This window comes from Amphiprion ocellaris, chromosome 17 (genome assembly GCF_022539595.1).
Source record: "Amphiprion ocellaris isolate individual 3 ecotype Okinawa chromosome 17, ASM2253959v1, whole genome shotgun sequence".
Classification (NCBI taxonomy): domain Eukaryota; kingdom Metazoa; phylum Chordata; class Actinopteri; family Pomacentridae; genus Amphiprion; species Amphiprion ocellaris.
The window spans coordinates 6,450,775-6,466,379 of record NC_072782.1 but is presented as its reverse complement, the minus strand read 5'-3'; the positions used below and the strand labels follow the sequence as shown (position 1 = coordinate 6,466,379).

The following is a 15,605-nucleotide window of genomic DNA, read 5'->3' as shown; positions in this document are numbered from 1 at the left end:
GTAGCAAAAAATAAAAGAGTTGTGATTGTTAAAAGTAGGTTACAAAATTCGAGTGTTCTTCAGTGGCCATTAAAGTAAGAGGAGACCAGAGGCCGGCTGCCAAAAAGTTAAGTTTCAGGAACCTTTCAAGAGAGAAACTGGTTGCTAAATGGTAATATTTTATTTCAAAATCACTCAGGTCATCAGGAACTTGCCTGGTTGTTGTTTTGTATTTCTATCAGCCAAATAGATCCTCATTTACAGCAAGAATGAAACCTTTTTGTATGCATCAAAACATACATGATGCAAATGTTTCTACTGCACCTTGAGATTTATCTCCCACTGTTGGTCAGGTAGATTGTCACAGGTCTGACATCTGAAGACGAAATGTCAATAGCAACTATTGAGCCTTAGTGGAAACACTGACCTAGTTTGGAGTCAAGGCTGTTGAAGGTGGCGTCTTGTCTGAACAGGGACTTTCTTTGTACGTTGTTTTCTGTGAACCGGTGAAGATTCTGAAAATGGCATCCTGTTAGACATGATTTATACAGATGGGGACTCTGAGGTTTTATGGTTGCTTTCGGTTTTATGTGCCTGACTTATAGTGTACTATTGCACCATTGTTTGTAGTTTCTTTTCTCGTTTTTGAGGAGGTCAGAAAGTCCCAGTTGAACACCAAAACCAAGAGATGCTACATTTGTGCAGTATTAAAGGGCTGTTAAAGAGCAAGGGTCTGGTTGTTTCAAGTAATTATTCATATGCAGCACATGGAATGGGGTCATGCACAGTGAGGGAGGAAGTGACAGGGAAAAAAAAATGGAACAATACACCACCTGCACGCCAGACCGGATTAAAAGGCCCAGATGAGAGGTCAGGGAACCGCAAAGTTGTTCACCCCCACCAGATGTGCACTTGCTCTGGCTGGGCTGATTAATTATCTCACAGTTTATGACACCAGTGTTGGTGTCCAGGCAATTGCATTACACTACACACCCTGAGCAACCTGATCTGGGGATTTTTCATGCCGGACAGAGTGTGTATTAGGGTGTGTGTGTGTGTGTGTGTGTGTGTGTGTGTGTATTAGAAATAAGGGAGGAGTCTCTTTACACACTGGTGGCATCCATAATGACAAAGCGATCGTGCTGCAGCGGTGCGATCATCACCATTCTGTGTGGTCATGCATGTGTTCATGTGTGCATGAACACATTCTTTCTTTTTCTGTTGTTGTTGTTCCCAGAGATTAAGTAGAAGAGGAAGAAAACACGTGAAAAAGAACCACCCCTTCACACCCAGTGACATGCTGCCTCATTTGCCCAAGTCTCTATCAGTTGTTGGTTATAGCCAATAGCAATAAAGGAAGTGGTCCCACTGTCACAGAAACAGTTGGCACGGAAACAGCACATTACACCATCGTCCAATCCCCCTCCCATTCCTTTGTCGTCATTTCTCCCCTCCCTTCCTCTCCTCCTCTGTCCGGTCTCCTCCTCCTCCTCCCTCTCTCCCTATCTTGTATGTTTTTCAGTCATCAATGAAATCACAACCAATCCTGCTGCTGGCCTGTCATTAAGCATATAATACCTCAAGGAGCCACTCGCTGTGTTGCCTCCATTCTCGCCAACACAGCTCAGATTCCTTAATGACTGATGTATATTTTATAGCATGAAGTAAAGGCACAGTGGATGCTGTAACTACCCCATCAAAGCCTGTTTTTCCCCTTTCTCTCTCTCTCTGTTATTTTCATGATTTAATCCTGACCATTTCCCCCTTCTCTCTCTCTCTCTCTCTCTCTCTCTCTCTCTCTCTCTCTCTCTCTCTCTCTCTCTCCCTGCTGACTCCTCCCTCCATTTCTGCCCTGCACTCCCTCTCTCTGCCTCTCTGTCTCTGACACACTCAAACACACGCACACATATATACACACCCTCCACCCCCATCGCTGCAGTGTCTCAACTGCCTTGGAGCAAACAAGAGAGGATATAGAACACAGACGCTAATAAGACAAGAAAAAGAGGGGAGCTGAAACACACAGAGAGACAGAGATGTGTGTGTGTGTGTCTGTGTGTGTGTGACCCTGTGAATATGAAGGAAGACATGAAGATGGAGCAGCAGGATTAAAGGTGGATTGCACACAGCCTTTCTCTCCCTGCAAGGGCTTGTCTGCAGTATCCTTTGTAAATGGATGCTGGCTTGTGAACACGGTAAGCTTGACTACTCTCACACAGCTTTTGCTTTTTTTCTCCTTTTTTAAAAGATGGCCAGCTTTAAGCCAGAAAAATTGATATTTCACTGATTCATTCTGTGAAAGGCGACAGATAAAACAGGGAAGGTGATGTTCAGAGATGGCACCAAGGCAGGCAGGCAGGCAGGCAGGCAGGCAGCCTGTCCAGTCCCCTCCTCCACCCTGTTAGCTCTGTGCCAACGGACGCTGCTATCTTATGCTTGCAATTTGACTCATCATCTCCCCAGAGCATCCTCGATGCCTATAGAATGCTTTTTATGTGAACGTGGCGCTTAGTTCATATAATTACTGTATGTAGGACAAGTGGAGGATGCATCAGTGATGGGCTTGTGGGAACATCTCTGTGCTCTGTCCAGGCCATGACTGTAATAGGAAGGGGGGAAATGAGAGAGTAAAGCCGCCATCACACACGATCAGGTGTTCAGTGCTTACAGCTGGCTTTACGAGACATTGAATGTGAATGTGCAGTGGGAGGTGTACAAATCCCGTGGAGCTCGGCTCTGCAGGCGCTGGGATAAGCAGACAAATTGTGGCCCAACAGTGGCACAGGGACACTGAAAGACTGGCCAGTGGAGCCGGACCGCTGACTGTTCTACAGGGTGAATTTACATCAATTAATCATCTCGATCTTGAACTTGGATTTATTCGGTGCATTTGTGTCCAGCTGTTTGTTTCTGCTGAACAGAAATCCCAGCGATGAGAAGGGGAAGGAGGGAGAGAGCAGAGCGTGTTCATTACTCAGCAGGCAGAACAGGACGATTTGTGACATTTTCTGTCTCAACAATCGCTCATATTTTCAACCGAGCATCACCGTATTTTGTATTTTTTTCAATGGGAAGGAGGCTGGGGGGCTGTAGCATCAGGAGAGCATGTCTATTTGAGTATACTGTATGTATGTTTGTGTTACATGCCTGAGAGAGGGAGAAGGAGCGAACCAGCGCGGGGAGGGGTTGAGGGGCTGGGGGGTTTAACAGTAGGGAGGCAGATGGGGCAGAGGGGCGGAGGTTGATGCAGCACAGAGCAAGAGAGAGAAAGAAGGCAAGAGAAGATTTGGAACAGATTGGATGGATGGATGGATGGATGGATGGATGGGTGGAGGTGGTGGGGGGAGTGGGAAAGGAAGGGAAGACCGTGATAATTTCACGGCGGTAGAAAAAACGATGGCGCTTTTTGTTGAGCATGTGACACAGAAAGAATGCTGGATGTGTCCGTGAGGCCCTGAGACATCTGTGAATCAAGGCAAAGATGGTGGAAATTCCACCACGCCTTTCTTTCTTGTATCAGAAATGTTACACTCATACCTTTGCTGAACCCTTTGTAGTGTTGCCTGGTTGGAGTTTGTGGCAAAAAAAAACACAAAGTGGATAGAAATACAGTCGTACGGTGTTATGCTAACCATTTGGAATGAGCCTTCTGGGCAGCTGCAAGTTCAATTTACACACTACTGACTATTTTCCAAGCAGGAGTTTACTGAAGCCACTGTAAAGCAAAGCATATTAATCTGCAATATTGGTTTCATTAAGGCTTCAAGGGTTCTGAGTTGTGACTTAAGATGGAAACGAAAATCTGCTTGTCATGTTGTTGCTATACCAGTCAGAAGAAGAAACAGTGGGCTGTAACATCGCAGCTACGATCAGAAGTGGGTGCACAACAAAAAATGTTTTGCATGCAAACAATATTTTGCAGGCAACACCACCCCCCTCTACGTATTGCAACCACAAGTCAGTGTCCTTGTCCAGCAGAGATCTTGTTCCCCTCTCAATATATCCCACTACTGCCACAGTGGCAGGTTGGTGACCATCAGAAAGACAAAACAAGGTCACATTCACTGTAGTACAAAAGCTCTAATGAGCCCTGCGAGCTGCACTAGCATCTAATTCGTCTTTTCCATATCAGCTGTAAAATCTTCTGTTTCTCTCTGCAGCCTGTTGGGGAAAAAAAATGTCAGAGGTCACCGATGACCTTGGCTTTAAAATGATGGATGACAAGTTCCAGTGTGAAATATGAAGGTTAATCTCACGCTTACATAATGAGCTAAGTTTCAGATGCAAACACACACAATGAAAAATGTCATCATACCCTTACTCAGACAGTTTGAACTTAACGTTGGAACAAACAGAATTGCTCTGACTTTGATTAAGTAGCCTTGTTAAGAGAAACACGCATACCTCAAGACACAAGAATCCTAAATGAACTGAATACATGTCACATAAATTAAGCCTCTTCTAACTGTTCATCATTGTTGTTTTTGTTAAAACACTGCTATACATGCATGTTGCAACTCAAGTGGCATGTATGCAAATAAAAACCAGAGCAATAGTGTGGTGAACCCTGCGCTGAGTTGACCTCCTTCCACCTCTTTTGTTACTTGCTACATCCATTCCACTGGGTGACATAATGGCAGGGGACAGCAGGGACACACTTGGTTTTAAAGCGACAGCGGCTGTTGAGGTGGCAGCTCGTGCACCCAGGAGGCCAATGTCACCGTCCAGTGCACTTTCAGCCATTTTTAACCTTGTAGGTGAGCACACCACCAGCTTGGACAATTAAAATCAGCTCTATTACAGTTAAGTACCAGGGGAGCCAAGCGTAGTTCCCTCAGCAGCCTACTTAATAAAATGATTAATCTGAGGTGTCATTTATTTCCTGGAGAGGGACCAGCAGAATCATCACATAGCTCCTATACATTTGTTTTAGCAGCTGTGAGGCCTAACATGGAAATTGATCTTTAACACCGCACAGAGCGAAGATAAATATCCCTTAAAACCACAGAAGGGGAAGACGTGTCCCGGAGGTTCATGTGTCTCACCTGCTTTGTCACTCGGCATGTTGAGACGGGGCGCTGCTCTGATTCAGCTGCCTCAGCACTTGTGTTTGTTGTGGGTCTTTAATCCCAGCCAGGTAGTTGGGACCGAGTGTCATCCACACACAAACAGCTGTAGGACACGTTTTGGCAGCCATTTCTCTTTCGACAGGCGCTGATGTAGAGAGGACTAATAAATTACTTAACAGTAAAGCATCAGCGAGGAGAAAGGCTGTCAGCTGAATCGAACAAAAGCCCCGCGAATGAATAAGGATTAGGTTATCTTTTAGTGTTACATAAAACAACATCAGCTCAATTCATCCCTCCCTCTCTCTCTCCTGCTCTCTCTCTCTCTCTTTGCCCTCCTTTTCTAATCGTCGCTGGTAGTCGCATACAGGGGCCTGTCTGTTTTCCTGAGGCCGGCGAGTGAGAGGGCCTTACTTCCAGCACTCAAATCTGAGTGATGAGAGGGCAGAGCAGAGGGGACTAACAGAGCAACTTTGTGTTCCATTGCACACACATAACAGCGGTCATATGACAACAAGGAGGTGGTGGAGAGGGAGGGAGGGAAGAGGACGATGAGGGAGTGCTATGGTTTACTACCCGGTGGTGAAGGATGAAGGTCTGTGCTGAGACAAATTAAAGGAGTGTGTGCATTTACATATTAACCCTCCTGCTGTCCTCATTTACGGGCACCAAAAAATATTCCTTGTCTGAAAAAAATCCAGAAATTGAGCGAAAAAAATCCCCAAATTTGGCAAGAAAATTCTTGTAAATATTTTCAAAAAATGAGTAAAAATCTTGCAAAAAGATCCTAAAAATATCTAAAGTTATTACATATATATCAGTAAAACTTCTGTTTTCATTAAAAAAGATTTTTTGTTGATTTTTTTGTGAATGTTCTTAAGAAACATTTTTAACATTTCTTTTTTTCCACCCAAAAATTTTCAAAGATTTCCCCATAATGTTGAAAATGTGGACATCAGAAGTTTCACTGTCAAAATATTTTTTTTCCCCACATTTGAAACGGGTCAGTTTTGACCTGCAGGACAACACGAGGGTTAAAAACTCACATATGCATGTGAAATTGCAGTATCTTGATACAGGTTTCCCAAAGTTTACAGCAGAACTATTACCTTGTTTAGATGAGGGCATGCAGGTCTGCTTTCCCACCTGGAAATGGCGACAGGCTGCTGGTGTCACTCAGTGACCTCCACACTCCACTGGCATCCCTCCTTCCTGCTTTTACACCAAAGTTTCTACAATAAATAATCTGATTCCAGTGTTCTACAACAGGTGACATTTTCTCACATCTCCTGCTTCCATTCGTCCTCGAAATAAACATATTTAAGCCTCACTTGTGCTGTTATCTGTTAGCGGTTTTGGCAACACAGCTGGATTAATATATAATTTAATTCAGGAACAGCTTTGGGCCTTCTGCGTGATCACTTCATCATTAGCAGGAATATCCACCTCACTTCAACATGTGTGATATTTTACTCCTAATAATTTGTGATTTAGCAGCTTTTTCACTTACCACCAACCTCACAGCACTTATTCTACAGAGGCTCATTGGTTGGATTCACAAAGCTTATATTGTTGCATGTGCTGCAGATATTTTTCCTTTTCCTGTTCCAGTTATCAAATCACCAAGTGCAGATAAAGTCTGTGGGTTGTAGAAGTCTGAAAGTGTCTGTTACCCACAGTTTCCTTCTGTTGCAGTAAGCGTTTATCTTATCAGACATGACCCAGATGAATATTGTGCAGGGGTGAGTGTTTGAATGTCGATTAAAATGTTTGTAGCACAAACCTGAGTTGTTCGGATTGGACCTTCCATTAACCATATACCGGCAGCGAATGTATGGCATATTCCAAAGGCTCACGTGTGTTCTCACATTTGCTTGTGGACGCACACGAGACTCTAGTGTCCACCTTGTGCCATCTTATCCCTTCACATCAGACAGCCTACCCATAGTTCAGCCTGTGCACAAACATGTCATTGTCATCGCTGGCTGGCCTTGTGACTCAGTGTGACCCGCTGGATCGGAGAAGGGGGAACGCAGCCACTGAGATCAGGAACGTTAAACAGAGCGTTATCACGAAAAAGCATCTAGCATACAGAGTCCTCACCCCCTCCTCACCCCCGTCCCCACCCTGTAAACAGCCCTCTGTTTTGGGGGAGTCGAGAGGAGAACACTGCCCATCATTGTTTCCCCTAATGAATGAGTGGTGTCCTCACATGTGTACAGTATACAGGCATCTTTCTCTGAAGCCCGCATTCAGGACGGCATGTCAGAGAAGCAGTAACATGAAATGTTGAACAAACAGTTGTGAGAGCCAAATTAGGAGTTTACAATAACTGTACAATAATTATAGTTGACGAGCTTATGTGTGATTCAGCATGAACCTCCCAGACGATTCGGTGCATTCATAATGAATAAGTAGATTCATATCGCTGGAAAAAAGCAAATGTGACGCGCTTTCATGCATGTTTTAGATCTGGAACAGTTAAGGTTTAAGTATATTTAATTACAGAACTGATCTGGGAGATTTGCAGTCCACTCCACCACCTCCCCACCCAGACGGATGGTCTCCCGACACATGATTCTGGAGCAACTGTGCGGCCATTAGAAGCTCTCAAACACCTCCCCGTAGGAGCTGCCTTGTGGAGAAATCTCAGGCACACAGTTGCCGACAAGCTGATTCTTGAGAGTCTTTGACAGCCCATTCAAATGTGTCGTCGCTGCATAAATGCAGTTAACTAGCTATCTTTGCTCAGCCTGAATGACAAGGCCTCACGCTTGTTCACTTTTCACTGTAATCCAATCTATTCGCCAGAACCGATGACAAAAGAGAAGAAGATGGAATTTCGTGTTGAAATATGAACTGGATTATTATTATGGGGGAAATGAGGGCTAATCCAGACGCAGCGCTTTTGGGATCAAATGTTAAATGTAAAATGATGCAAACTGTTGAATGGAGCAGAAGATCTCTGCCGCTTGCGAGCTACATCTCATATGATTCTGACGTGGAGCGCCACAGAGCTCTGACTCATCACAGAGGCAGGCCTTGTAGGTTGGAATACTTCATTTATTCAGTTCCACTGTGCAGCAAAGCATGGTTTGGGTTATTAGTAGCAACAGGACGCCCAGTACATTTTTCCAGAAGCATCACATGATACAGCATTATCTACAGGATCTGTGTGAGCAAGTGGCATTGGGGTGACATTGATCTATCATAGTACAGCTCCAAGCATTCAATTGACCGTCTGCTTTTTTGCCCCACATTCCACAGTTTTATAGCTGCAGTATATCCAAGTTTATGGCTTGCACACAAAAAAACATTCAGTCCAGTGCCCTGCAGATCACCCACCTATATAGTTTACATCCATATTCACCATCCTATTCATTAAATTGCATTTTTCGCCTTGCATTTACTGCATCACATTACACACGAATCAATTCTTGTTACGGTATGAAGAGTCAACTATCAATCCCAGTCAATCAGTTTCACTCATTGGAAGCAGCATCTAGTCACACAGTAAATATGGTATGGAAAGAGATCATCAGGAAAGCTGGAAAGGACAGCAGTCTTTTTAAAACTTATTTATGTGTGGTTTCCCACATTCCGGGTGGCTGAAGGATTTTGAAAGATTAAGATCATTATCACCAAAGTAACCAATTCCCTTTTATCAGAAAGTCGGACTGTATATTAGCAGCTAGATGCAAGAATTCTGGAAACCCTCCCAGACTGGTAACATCTCCAGCACTGCTTCCAGTAGCTTTAGCAGGACTGATTTAAGACTTCTCTCAGCTCGGCACATCTAAACAGAAAGCAGTTGGAATGAATGAGAGCACACAAACAAGACAGTTTGATTAAATAACGTACACAAAAGAAAAAAATAAGATTAGGTTATGTAACTGTGTGTACTTATGCCATGCAAATCTGTCAGAAGAGCTGTCTGTAAAATATTATGTTCACAAGGCTAAAGTCAATATCGTCTTCCTATTTTACATTCTGAGCTCCAAGCCTGAGTTTAAAGTTTAATGACAAGAAAATCAATATTCTTTGTTCGGTCTTTGATCAGACATCCTAGATACAAAGTATATGAAAAATGTTAGACATCTCAAGTTCATTTTATGAATATTTGAGTATTTTTCAGTATATTTTATACAGCCATTATAAAATGATTGAATTCTGTCTCGCTTCTTAGTCGTAAAACCTACACAATTTGGTCAATAATATTCCTGCCATAACAGCAGATTTAAAAACATTGAAACATTGTTTTGTAATGTAATCCAATAATCCAGTATGAAACCCTGTATAATAAACGTTGCAGTAAATCCTTTCTTTGTCAAGTTTAGTTGTGTTGTCAGTGTGTCAGATGCATGTTGGTCAGTTTACAGGTTAATTATTTTCTCTTGTTGCTATGATAATGTTGCTTTCTATAGTGTTTCTCATATGGGAATCTACGTCATTCACTTATTTTCTTTGCGTTTGAAGCCAGGGTAGCTAACAGCGAGTTTGAGCTTTAAAGACTTGATTTGAGTCATGTGTCATCCATCAACCACAAGGATGTTGTGCTCCAGAGTATTTAGTATAATACTGCAACGAGTGAAACCTCATGTCTTCAATTCAAACAGTTGATTTGTAAGATTTATTTCAAATAAAATGCTTGTTTATGTTGAAAATTCAATATTTAAGGTGAGAGTGCTTTATTAATAAAAAGGCAGAATCAGCTAGAACATGTCTGCTCCTGATTAAATATTCAGAAATCTGAAGCGTCAAGACTACGATTTGTCACTAAGCAACCCAGCAGTGCTTAAATATGTCAATATCATTTAATACACTCTTATAAAAACATCAATTTGCGTCTCTTTGTAGGTGAAACACTGGAATGAAACTTCAGCATGCTTTTAAAGCGTGTGCCCTGGTTTTGTTTGCTGTTTCTGCAGCTGCAGATGATATTCTGATAAAGTGTTTTCAGTATCAACATTGTCTCTAGCAGAGTTGAAACTCATCACCCCGTCCAAAGAAATGCTAACGTCCGTGGAAATTTCTCTAAACGTTCAGCAGGTGTACAGCTCTGATGCTCCGCTCTACCTCAAAAACATCAACACAGACCTGCATATGTCACCCTGACCTCCACCTACAGGGTCAACAGCGTCAATCATCTTCACCCACTCCAGTAAAAAAATATTTTATTTCATTTCACTCAAACAGTTGTGACATTTCAATTTGAGGCCTCAGCCTGCGTTTCACTTTTCAAATTGCTGCACTGTGTTGAAAAAATGCCAACAACCATGTTTATCTGAAAGAGGATTATTTAGCCACAACATCCGTTTACCAGATTTTCTGTTATATATGCCTTCATTTGAGAATGACAGCTTTCGATATATTCAGTTTTTTCTCCTTTCAGTTCAAATCAGTTTAAATAATGACCTGGGTCAATATATAATTGAGGGACTATTGAAGTCCATGGGATATATCTTGCATACATTTTTATGAAAAGTAAAAAAAAAAATCTAGTTTTTTATGTTCATTATGATCATGTCTTTACAAATTCCAGAATTATTTATTATGGAAATAATCACTTATTAATAAAAAAAAAATGACTGGATATCACTAAAATGTCAACTAAATAATCGTCCCAATTTAATAACAACCACCTTCTAATTAGCAAAACAATGAGTTTATTCAAAAATAGTTTTGATTGTGTTCTTTTCATTAAGTTGAGATAATCATGACAGATATTTCTTTTTTGGCAATACATCAGATTTTATATGGAAAATATCTAATTGTATCTGTGTCCCAGAATTCACTTTCAGCTAAGTTCCCCATTACAAAAACACCTCAAGGAAGTGTGTTAATTCCAGATCACATGACCTGCTCCACATGATGTCATTTCCTCCTGAAGAAAAGACTGGCCAGACTCCAAGACTTTCTGAGTTATTTAATATAAAGTAGTCAACAGGTTTACTACAATATCTTTATAAATAACGTTCAATTTCAAGTTTACTCAATTGTATATATAATATTTAGATGAATCTTTGTGTAAAAATGCCATGTGGTGTTTGGTTCTAGGCGACCATGTTGATTTTAGGCCTGAAAACAGCAAAAATGTCAACTATGATACAAAAAGTCCTGTAATTATATATTGACCCACCTGTTGGTCAACTACTACTTCTTTGATTTCTGTAAAACTGCCACCTCTCTTTTCACCATCTATGAGTTTTTGCTGGTTGAAGACATCAGTATCTGAGTAATGCTTGTCTGTGCTGTCAGATTTCCACTGCTTGTGTGGCATCATATGAATCTCTAGTAGAAATCTCTTCCGCAGAGCCTCAGAGGCCTTCCCTGCTTTTAGCTGCTTATTTCTAAGTACTTCTCACTCTATAACATCACATTTTGTATTTCCACCCAGAGAAGTGGAGCTTTTACGCAGTTCTGAAAATGCAGAACTGAAAAATCAGTTGCTCTTGACAGCCGCCACAGAGTTCATAAACGCCCGACGTGACCTGAAGGTTTGATCACGGTTTCGCTCTCGCTGCTTAATCTTGACACAATAGCAGGACTTACTACAGATCGAGGGATTAGCTACTGTTTCACTCCTGGGGTTTCAGATATTATTGCAAAAATCACTCTGCCAGATTCCAGTAAGACACTGGATGTGGGTAGTGACCACACAGTCGTGAGGGTTTCAGTAACCTCTTTTGGTGCAGCTGCCAGGGGAAAGCCGGGCAGGAGCAAGAAACAAGCTTTTAGTAGCTAAAACAGCTGCATTTGGATGAGAAATCAGCACCATGCAGCTGATTGTAAGGCACATGAGATGTTTTTTCTATGTATGTTAGCTTGCTGGAGGCAATCAATCATGGAATGTTTCTTTTGATGAATGCCGAGCTTCATCAGTAAGAGAGAGGTTTTCTTTTTTTACTGGTATTAATTTAATGTTTATGGCACAATCCGTGGTGTGCTGTGATAAAGCTTGAATGAGGTTTTCGTAGGGGAATTTCACAGTGAAACTTCTGATGTCCACTTTTTCAACATTTTTGGTAAATTTTTGCAAATTTTTTGGTGGGAAAAAAATATTAAAAATGTTTCTAAAGAACATTGACAAAAAAAATCAACCAAAATCCAGCGAAATTCGCTGGATTTTGGTTGATTTTTTTTGTCAATGTTCTTAAAGAAAATATTAGAAGTTTTACTGATATATATGTAATCACTTTAGATATTTTTACTCATTTTTTGGAAGATTTTTACTAATTTTTTGAAAATATTTACAATAATTTTCTTGCCAAATTTGGGGGATTTTTTTAAAATCAAATTTTTAAGGGAAACTTTTAAGGAATTATTGGAATTTTCTCCTGAAGGTTTTGCAAATTTTTAGAAATTTGGAGAATTTTTTTGCTGATTTTTTGGATTTTTTTCAGACAAAGAAACAATGTTTTTTGGTGCCTGTAAATGAAGACAACAGGAGGGTTAAATTAGTACATGTGCCATTGTGTGTGATCTCCATGAGAACGCCGACTGTGCCAGCATTTCTCAGGCACTTTCCCAACACAGGTGCCTGTCCCCAGGTTGCTGCTCAGAAGTCCTTGGCCTGCTCAGCTGTGATGAATGGGCTATTTTGCTTGTCATAGTTAGTTTTCATGCAAATGGGTAATAGTTAAGTGGCTCACAAATGGGAACATGATTGCCTGCCGGTCGCCCGTTAGACACAAAACTGCCGTGAAGGAAGGGCAGCACCGTTCCTGCTGCCCATCCACGGCACGTCAACTCCTCATCCGATCCGTGGTGAAATGCAAACCCGTTGACCACAGCGCCGACACACACACCTGCACACCTCATTCATAAACCATTACAAGATGACTAAAAGCACACCTATGCCTTTCACCTTCCTTTTAACAATGCACACTTTTGCTTTCCATTCATAAAAAATTATAGGTTTTCTGCTCCTCTGCCTCTCTGGAACAATGATCTCCTGCATCTGTAAATCTCATCATTACGCATCGTAGCACTGGGCCAATCCACTACCTGCATTTTAGTCCATTCTTTCACATAATTGGTGGTATAATTTCATTTTATTTAAATCACATCTTCAGTGGCATTGTGGAATTGATTCTGACACATGAACATTGGGTTTCTTATCTAAGGTGTTAAGAAATCTAGATAAGGCTATTTAAACATCCCCACTCCCATGTGAGGAATTCAGACTGCATTTCTTTTAACAGTTTTTGTGTCTGAGCAATAACATTCAGCCTCTAATGGATTAAAATTGCCGCTCAATCTGATGTGATTGACCCTAATTTTAATAACATTTTTGCAGACTAAACAACCTCAGGAGGACGGCAGAGGAGGTTACACAACAGAAACACAGCGTGGCGACATGACATGTGCTCGCCTCTAATAAAGGACGCGATTGTAATTATTTGCAGCATGGTGAATTAATAATAGGAGGTAAGCACTTGAGAGCGATGAAGGCGGGGGAGCTGATGGGCCGTGTGCAGCAGGAGGTGTGGAGGAAAAGGCTGGAGAGTGACCAGGCTCAGTCTCATGTCGGCTATCAAATTTCCTCGGCCCTCATGATGCATCGAGATGCTGGCCTCTCTGCGTGGCCCCTGTGGCTCTGCCGTCACTCATCACTCTGCCTCCACTCCGCCACTACTCACTCACTCACTGGCTGTCCTCGTAACACTCCTTTTTTGGAAGATGGTCTCATGGACAGTGCAAAAGTGTCAGGCGGCAAAAGAAATGCAGAATCGGAATCAGAAAAACCTTTATTGCCTAGTGAGTACACATGAGGAATTTGACGGTGTATGGAGAGCAGTACCTAGCAACAACAACAGACAGTAAAGTAGTGTTTTAAATAAGAAATGCTACAAGTAGAAGAAGTATAAGGAGTACTGTGTAAAAGTAAGTGTCAACAAAGTACTGTGCAAAAAAAAAAGACTTAAATTTGCTTAAACCAGGGTAATAAATTAGAATATTTTTTTAAATTACAATAAGCACATGAGGATGAATACTGTATATGTATTGGATATTGCACTGGTAGTGACATGAGTCATTATTGATTTTCTGGTTTATTGTTCATGAGGGATATGACCTGAGGGAAGAAACTGCTCTGGTGCCGGGATGTTCTGGTGCAAGAGATGCAAGAAAGAATGCTTTCAAAATAATAACATAAAAAGTTTCTATTTATTAATTTACTTTGTACAAAATGAATTAAACATAAAAACTGACTCGGTAGTTGTGGTGACCATTCTAAATGCCAGTTTAAAACACCATCAATGCCTTTAGTTCACTCTTTCAAGATATTTGGCAGGTGAGTTCAAGAACTTGACAGTTCTTCAGTAGATCTCAGATTCATATGTCTTCATGCCATCCCCATAGACAGTGTATGAAAATGAACAAATTCTTCATGACACCTTCTATAAGCTCAGTGTGCTGGCTCTGGTTATCGCCATTATTATAGTATCTGCACACCTTCAGACTAATCCAAAAATAAGCAAAGACGTGGAGCAATGTAAACATTTCTGAGCCAGGAACTGTCGTATGACGGCACTAATCTGTCACTTAAAGCAGCCACACCTTTAATTATGCCTGACTTTAAGCCCTAATGCAATTTAAATTGGTGGGTTATACAAAAAAAATCACAACTGTGTAACTGTCAGAAAAAATAACAACTGTGCATTTTTTTGGTCGTGCATTTTTGTTCCGGGCTGTAAATTTGTTTAGTTCTGCTGTAAATTGTAGAATGGAGGTCTATGGGGATTGGCTCATTTTTGGAGGCAGCCTCAAGTGGCCTTTCAAGGAACTGCAGTTTTTGCAACTTTGGCTTCATTCGGCAGGTTTAGAGTCGCTGTAGTGCTGCAGAATGAATCAGGGGTCAATTAGGCTCATTAAATGGATAAGCATCTAAAACTTTGTAAAAAACCTTTGCACGGGACTGTATATAAGGACAAATAAAAGCTAACAGAACCTAAAATGTGTTCTGATAGAGCAAAAATGATGACACTGCAGGCATCATGTGGAGTCCTGCCATAAAGACACATATGCTTGGACAGTTTGCTATTTGCAGCTGCTTGCATGAGGAGCCATTTCAACCTTAAGTCAGATTATATAATTTGTTACAAAGAGTAAGCATGTTTTCATCCTGCAGGCACTTTCTTAATTAATTTTTGTTTACTTTACGTTCAAATTTTCAAAGTTCCACTCATTTCATACCCGCTGTGTTGTGCTCCACTTATGAGGGTGTAGGTAAGAAACGGGCCATGTTCTCCTTTATGCAGCATAAAAGCACGCAACATTATTTCTATGAATTTAATGTGATAATAACATACACTGAATTTGCCCTGCCAGCGCACCACTTTCATGGCAATTATCAAGCGAGTGGTATAACTTCAAAAAGTGCAGAAGTGCATGTGCTGCATATTTCTGAAATAGCAAATTGAAATGACTTCACACGCAGCTTTAATGTGTTTCATAGGCTCTCAGAATCAGTGATGTGCATTAACCGGTTTGGCTGGCTATGCCATTTTGAGAGGGTAGTCAGGTGCCGGCAGCCAGGAAACAATGCTCTCCACTCTG

The 15,605-nt window shown here is 41.4% G+C and overlaps 1 protein-coding gene across 1 annotated transcript in view; it reads left to right on the top strand.

The window, feature by feature from the left end:
• Positions 1-1,866: 1,866 nt before the first annotated feature.
• gnaz (guanine nucleotide binding protein (G protein), alpha z polypeptide) overlaps positions 1,867-15,605 on the top strand; it is a 33,451-nt gene continuing 19,712 nt past the window's right edge. The window contains exon 1 of the mRNA XM_023269982.3: positions 1,867-2,174. The gene's annotated coding sequence lies outside the window, so the exon portion shown is untranslated. The remainder of the gene's footprint in view (positions 2,175-15,605) is intronic.